This window comes from Brassica napus, chromosome C8 (genome assembly GCF_020379485.1).
Source record: "Brassica napus cultivar Da-Ae chromosome C8, Da-Ae, whole genome shotgun sequence".
In the NCBI taxonomy this organism is placed as follows: domain Eukaryota; kingdom Viridiplantae; phylum Streptophyta; class Magnoliopsida; order Brassicales; family Brassicaceae; genus Brassica; species Brassica napus.
In genome coordinates, this window is record NC_063451.1 from 14,122,503 (window position 1) to 14,129,923 (window position 7,421).

The 7,421-nt window shown below is 37.0% G+C and overlaps 1 long non-coding RNA gene across 1 annotated transcript; it reads right to left on the reverse strand.

Annotated features, from left to right (window-relative positions):
- Window positions 1-2,024: 2,024 nt before the first annotated feature.
- LOC106447730 lies at window positions 2,025-5,449 on the reverse strand. The gene is made up of 3 exons (XR_007327681.1): window positions 3,294-5,449; window positions 2,697-2,781; window positions 2,025-2,285 (listed from the first exon to the last, which is right to left on the reverse strand). It is a non-coding gene; the product is annotated as an uncharacterized LOC106447730 (long non-coding RNA).
- Between the last annotated feature and the right edge of the window lie 1,972 nt (window positions 5,450-7,421).

The following is a 7,421-nucleotide window of genomic DNA, read 5'->3' on the forward strand; positions in this document are numbered from 1 at the left end:
TGGGCTCGAGAGCTGTCGGCGAGATTCCTAGTTCTAGCAACCCTAAGACGTCTAAACCTAATTGAGTCGCAGCTGGAAATAACAAAAACGGAAATATGCCTAAATCGCTCTAAGTGCTAAGTTTGCTCCGAAAAAAGTCTCTCCTCATGCCTCTCGCCTAGGACTCCTTATATACTGGCTCCTAGGTCGGTTTACACTTTTCCTCTTCTGCCCTTAAGCCGTCATATCATAAAAATAGAGATATTCCATTTTTTTCGATCTTCGTAATTATCTTCAAAATTTCGTATTTATCCGCGGAAACTTGACATTTATCTTTCCTTGCGAACCAAGCGTAAACCGTCATGCGGCTTATGGGCTGTTGGTTAAGAAATCATAAGTTGGGTCTCGAGTCATGTCTTAGGTCCCTTTGGGCCGTCTTCTGACTCGAAGCGTTTATTACGGCTTCTTTCGATAAAGAACGAACTTTCCGCGGTTTTTACCGCAAAGTTTGATCGATGACTTAGAATGGCGGGAAACATGAAATGGGTTCGCTACGGTCTTCGGGGGATAGCATCGAAGGGTAGACGAGAATGCATGGAGTAATGTCGTATCGACGTATCGGAAGAGCTCGGTTGCTACGTAGCGACCGAGCGGAACGGACGCTCGGTCGCTACGTAGCGACCGAGCTTGGCTTGAGCTCGGTTGCTTGGAACACGCGTTCGGTCGTTGCGTGGCGACCTTTTTCGAGCTTTTGTCCGATGTCTCGTGTTTCCTCCGCAAAGCTTTTCGTAAGAAAGAATCTATTTCGAAAAAGTATTTGTCGAAGAAAGTTCTCATTTTCTTCTTTGGACGTTTTTGAATGTTAACTTCGTCGTAACCGTTTTTGACCCCAACAGTTCTCTTCCGTAGTTCCTTCCAATATTTTTTGGTCATTTATTCTTGTTATTCAATTAATATTTTTTAACGAATAGTTTTAGATTTTTTAGTTAGTGGTTCATTCTTTTTTTTTCTTTCAGTTATATAAAAAAATTCTTTTAGCTGTATTATTTATTTATTTTTTCCTTTTCTAGATATTAAAGATATAAAAATCATTCATATAAATATTGTATAAAAACTAACAAACAAATTCTGTTTTTTGCCCCCACTAAAAATATTTTCTAGATCCGCCACTGAATATACATACTCCAAATTATACATGATAATTTTAAGTTTCACTTTATAAACCTTTTCTATAAATTTGAAGTAAACTTTTTCTTAATATAAAAATTAATTCAGTCATACTTTTTCCCGAGTATTGTGATAAACATTTGTGACACTGAGTAAATACGATATTCATGGCAATGTTTTCTGGTATTGAAAAATAGTTACCATGAATTTTGGGAGCTTCTGAAACAACGGGAGGCAAGTCAAAGTTAACACCTTTCAGTTGTGGTAACCTGGAGAGAATTAAAGAAAGATTTGCGCCTAAGCCACCTCCAACATCAACCAAAACGCCACCACTTAGACTATTGAACCCCGTAAGTCTTTAGTATCTTCTTCGTTACTACTGATGTGTGGTTAAACATGGCCTCGTTAAACACCGTTTGTATATTCTCATTCTTCTCCATATTCTTAAAGATCAAATCCCCGCATGCCCTCTGGTAGGGCCGTGCTCCACCCTCCAATATTGACGCCGTGAGTTGAGAGCTTTTCTTGCCAAAAAAAAAAAACCGTTGTAGCATATCACTATCAGATAAACTCTAGTGATTTGTGCTTTTTTATAGATTTATTAATTTGAATCGGTGACACAAAAGAAACAAAAAGACAAATAAGAACGTTGTTAATAGTCATACCTAGGGATGTTGTATAGGGTTGTCCAGCCCAACCAAGCCCTATTTAGCTTAAGCTCAACCCTAAGTGAATCCTAACTCTTTTAAAACCCATTAAACTATGTAAAATAAGGTTGAACCCTTTTTAAACCTTTAAGCCCTTTATATATATTTTCTTATGTAAACACTTTAACTATAATCTCTTACAAAATATATGTCATTTTATATACTAATACATATCAAATAAAATAGTTTCTGATTAAAATGAAAATGAAAGAATGTGAAAACTTTAATACACTTCCAACAGTTTCAAAGACACCAACAAGAATGAATCTTAAACATGAAACAAACTAAACACAAAAGAAAGACTCTGCTTTTGAAACATGCAATGAAGGATGTAAAAAAGACATTTTTCATGAAGTCTTAAGGGATCGCTCTCTGGTTGAAGTTTGAGATTGTGATCTTCACTCGCCAATACTCTTTGTGCTTCATTGTGATCTAAACACAAAAGAAAGCAACGTCAAGGGATGAAACAAAACACTCAAAGATAAGTTGCAAAACACTTGAAAGCCTTGTTGATGACTAAGTAAACTACAACCAGAAACTCGCAGAACACAACACCAAGAAGAATAACTCACAACTTTACAACATCCTCAGGACATGAAGCAAAACACTCAAAGCTAAGTAGCAAAACTAGGCTCAGTGCATTTACCACTAACGCCACAAGTTCTCATACAGGCTCTATCACATCTTCCATTTACAAGGCATGGACCTAAGTTCTAGTAGCATAAATAATCAGAAAACCAGAAGCTAAGTAGCAAAGAATGCACAACTCTACAAGTTCTCATACAAGAAACAAACAAGAACAGGACACACTCAAGAAACAGGACACACTCAAGAAAGATTTACCTTCATGCACTAGAATCTCCAACTTCAGAGTTACTTTTTGCATCATCATCATCATCTTCATCATCAAAATACTCTTCAATATCTCCTGTAAGTTAATGAACATAAGTTAGTTAAACAACATAAAAAATCGATTTATGTAAGTTAATATCATGACAACTTACAAGGATTCTAGACTTCTACCTAAATGCCATGAAACACATTAGTAATGCTTATGATTCCAAACGAAACCCAGAAGCAGACATCATTGATTAACAATCTAAACGAATCAATGAGTCTTCCAACAATCAACTCCAATGAGAAAGTCCAAATTAGTAATGGGTTTTGCTGGAAAATACACAAACCAGTAATGCTTCAGCCTGATCATTGTCGCAAGATCTTAACAAATCAGCAATGCTTCAGCCTCTTAAAATAAAACCCATCATTGATAATCAATCATAAAATTTCCTCCATGAGAACATAATGGGTTTTGAAACAATCATCAGTTCATCACTAATCGTTAAAGCATTACACAAAGCTTCTATCAGATTTCAATGATTTGTAAACCAAATGATCAGAAACGAATCCAAAGCCAAAAGATAGAGACGGATCAAATCAAACCTGAGATGTTGAAACTGTCATAAAGAAGCTGAGATGTTGAAACCCACGAGTGTCGTCAACGAGATCGAGAAACAAGCTGAGATGTTGAAACCCACGGTGTCGTCAACGAGATCGAAGAAAGAAGCTGAGATGTTGAAACCCTCGTAGACGAGATCGAAGAAAGAAGCTGAGATGTTGATTGCAACCCTCGACTCCTCGAGTGTCGGCGACGAGAACGAAGAAGACGCTGAGAACCTTTTATTTTCTAATCAACCCTAAATGCTTATATTGGTTAGTGATATCACTTTGATTACTTTAGAGTAACTCTCTAAAATAAGAGATCGATTACAATATTTAAAAATCGAATCCATTTTCACAAAAATAAAAAGATCAAATCCACATGGAACGTAGATCACACAATAGACTGTTAATTATAAGATAAACCAGATCAATAACAGAAATCACTAGATCACAACAAAACAAAAAATTGGTTTGTAAATTGATGGGAAAAGCGCTAGATCTAGGGATATCAAACATGTAATCAGAACTCAGAAAAACATTTACTAAGGATTTTATTAAAATCAATCTTAAAGCTCGAATTCATAAGTAAGCCATCCAACTCTCTCTCTACGATTACTATCAGATGTCTAAGTAATCGATGTTGAACTCCCGTTGCGATTCCAAATACTCTAGACAAGCATTAAGTACCAATTCGATATATTCACTAAGTCCTAGACCAACTCTCGTTGTCACTAACAACTTAGCTTAGCAAGATTCAGTTCATGTGTTGATTTTCACTCTCGTGTTTTTCAACTATCCTAATATCAGATTTCTACTTAATTACCCAGAAACAAGTAAATGAGATTAATCATAGTGAATGATGCAATATGATTACTCTAACAGTTCGATAAATCAAAGTTCATCAAAACCCTATAAATTCCATAAATCCATAAACCCTAGATGCCAACTACTCATAAATGATCATGCAAAACATGGGAAAAGTCTGAATTAAGTGCATAAAAATATAAGAGTAAAAAATACTGGAGTTTCAATCAATCTCTGAAGGAGTCTCGGTTTTCTTTACAAAAACCTCTCTAAGTAAAATAAAGCTAAGCTTAGCTTAAACAGTGGCTGGAAAATAGATAATATAGGTTAAGAACATCCAAGGGTCTTCTTGCAAATATGGAAATTTCTAGAAAAAAAGTGAATTTCTTGAAACTTTAGTCGGCCACGTCAAACAGCATGTGTGTCGGCTGGCACAAAGGACGTGTCGATTGATGTACTTCCCAAATATTGACTCCGACTTCAGATTTTCTGCACAGCGACGGGTTTTCTTCACTTTATGCTCCAAATGGCTCCATAATCTACAAAATGCTCCAAAACGTACATAGACCTGAAAAAATCTCAAATAGACTTAAAAATAATATAATTACTCTAAAAGGACTTATACTATGGTCAAAAGGTGGTAAAAACCAAGGTATATCAACTCTCCCAGACTTATCATTTGCTTGCCTTCAAGCAAAATATAGAATGAACCTATAGAAGACGTTTGAAAACGTTGCCAGCTCTTTAGGACACCACCATCACCTTTACAGTATTGCAAGCCACATCAAATTTGTACCAACATTAGAACGTACTTCCATGTACTTAGCCTCAGCTTAGCAACCTGGCCATCCAGCCCACAGCTCACTAGACACCATCTGACATATCCCTCTACTGACCTCATTTCTGAAACAAATGTGTAGGCTTTATCTTGGGAGTATTTATCACTAAACCCATGAAATCAACTCATCCAAGTATCTAATCACACATGCAGTCTTCTATGGCCCCTTTCTTCTATATGTTTTATTATATTTGAAAAACATGTAGGCGAATAATGGGATCACATGAAATTTTCCTACCCCTCGCTTTCATCTATGTGTGATCATTCTATTAAAATAAACAAAAGTCAAAAATACCACCTCCAATTTTATCATCTCATCATAGCCTTCATTACAAAAGAAACATTATGCTAAAGCTATCCACCCATATGCATCCTCTCCGTAAAATCAGTAATTTCACTTGCTTCGAAAATACTTTATTTACTTCCTAAGACTATGTTTCTATCACCGTTTTCCTCAAGCCTAGAACTACATCTTAGTTCTGAGTTATAATAGTGTACATGAGAGTTTTGTTGATTGAGAATCTCGATAGACTCTTTTCTCTTTGATCAGTCTCTCTACGGGATCTCGCATAGCTTGTTGAAATTTGAATCGATCTTCTATTCTACTGATTCAATCTTTGTGTGCGACTGTTTTTCTAGTATATTTGCGCAATTGTTTGCTGAATGCGACCTGCGCTGCTGTGTTTTCTGATATACCATGGATTTTACCCACTTTTTGCCATAGTATATAGGTGTTTTAGAAACTATCTATGTCGTTTTAGAGCCTTTTTTTGCATGATTACATGTTCAAGGGTGATTTGGAGAAAAGTGATGATTTGGATGCATTTGGAGATAAAATGAGAGGAAGCTGGAAGCTGACCATCGAACTAGTTCGAGGTCGACAATCAGAGTCCACCAGCGATCGATGCACACTCTGTGCCATCGATCGACAGCGAAGCGCGCAAAGCCCAGCCGGCATAAAATCCAAGTCAAGACATATTAAAGAAATACCCCTGGTAACTTTTAACCTAATATTTATGTGCTCTGCCATTGTTCTAGGCAACACACGCTTTCTACACTATCTAGTTTTTACACAAAAAAACTATTCTAAGGTTTTTAGTAGACTTGGAGAGAAGATCCAAGACTCCTTCAGAGATTTGTATTGGAACTCCAATATTTCTAACCTTCATCTATTTATGCATTCTTTTATGATTACTGTTATGAATTACTTTGTTACGTATGAGTAGTTCACCTTGTTAGGTTTAGGGTTCAAATAGGATTATGAAGGATTAGCCCCATATATAGATTGCTGAGTTGTTTGTGATATCCATCAATTGAATTGCTCTTATTGCTTGTGTTCTAGAGTAGCTAACTAGAACCTTGATATTGTGATAATTAGCCGCAAACGGAAGCCTGGTCTTTTACCTGAAATAATTGATATTGTGCTAGCATTGATAGAAACAAACGGAAGTTGATCTAGGAAACCTAGTGAACATAGTTCAAACCTGCTCGGTAAAGCTTGCTGGAAGGAACATAGATCGACAACCCTATAGGTGTATCGATCGACTATCCATCGATAGCATCGATCGACACTTTCTCCAGGTCAACAAACGACAGTTGAGATCTGAGATCTAGACAATATATATCCTAAACAAACGAAATTTGATAGAATATTACTTAGTTTGAGATCCAGACAATAGATACCCTAAGTCTAATGCTTTCTCATATTGATTACAAAACCTCAAAACCAATCAACCGAACAACTGCCTTGTTCACCACTGCTTGCGATTTACTATTTCTATAATTTACCTAGCATAATCATAAACATTTTAAGATCTTTTGTGTACCCCAGCTCTTTTAGGATTTGATTCGTAAGTACTACAACTCAACCTCTTATTTGAGAGAGTACAAATCACTTAGGGTCATTTGAGTGATATCAAATTTGGCGCCGTTTCCGGGGAGCTTTGATCGCCAATAGATCTTGTCTAGGCAGTTTTAAGGCTAGGTTTTTCTATTACTCAAAAAACTGATAAATGTTTTATTAATTTCTTTCAGGTGCATGCCCAGCAGTACCAGAAGCAACGAGGAAAAATCACTGCTTTTCTAAGACCATCCACTCTTGTAACGCACGATCCGCAAAGAAAAGAGATCCGCATCGATTAACAACAACATTCATTCGTCGACCGATACTCCTAATACCGACATTAGTGAGCTACCACCGATCAACACTTCAATCCGAACATCAATCGACATCCGCCGGCGAGACATGGTTGCGACACTAATCCTAGAGCAGGATGAGAATGGATACTTGCATGACCAGGAAGGTCATCTGCATAATGCAGTAGGTCAAAGGTTAGATGATCAGAGGGCTGTAATTCCTGATCAAGATGCTGAAGCCCCTGCAGTTGCTCAAGTTGTAGATGAGGCTGCTCGACCCAGAACGTTGGATGACTACAACCGTCCCGATCAGTACTACGCCAACAAATCCGCTATTTGTCCTCCTGCTA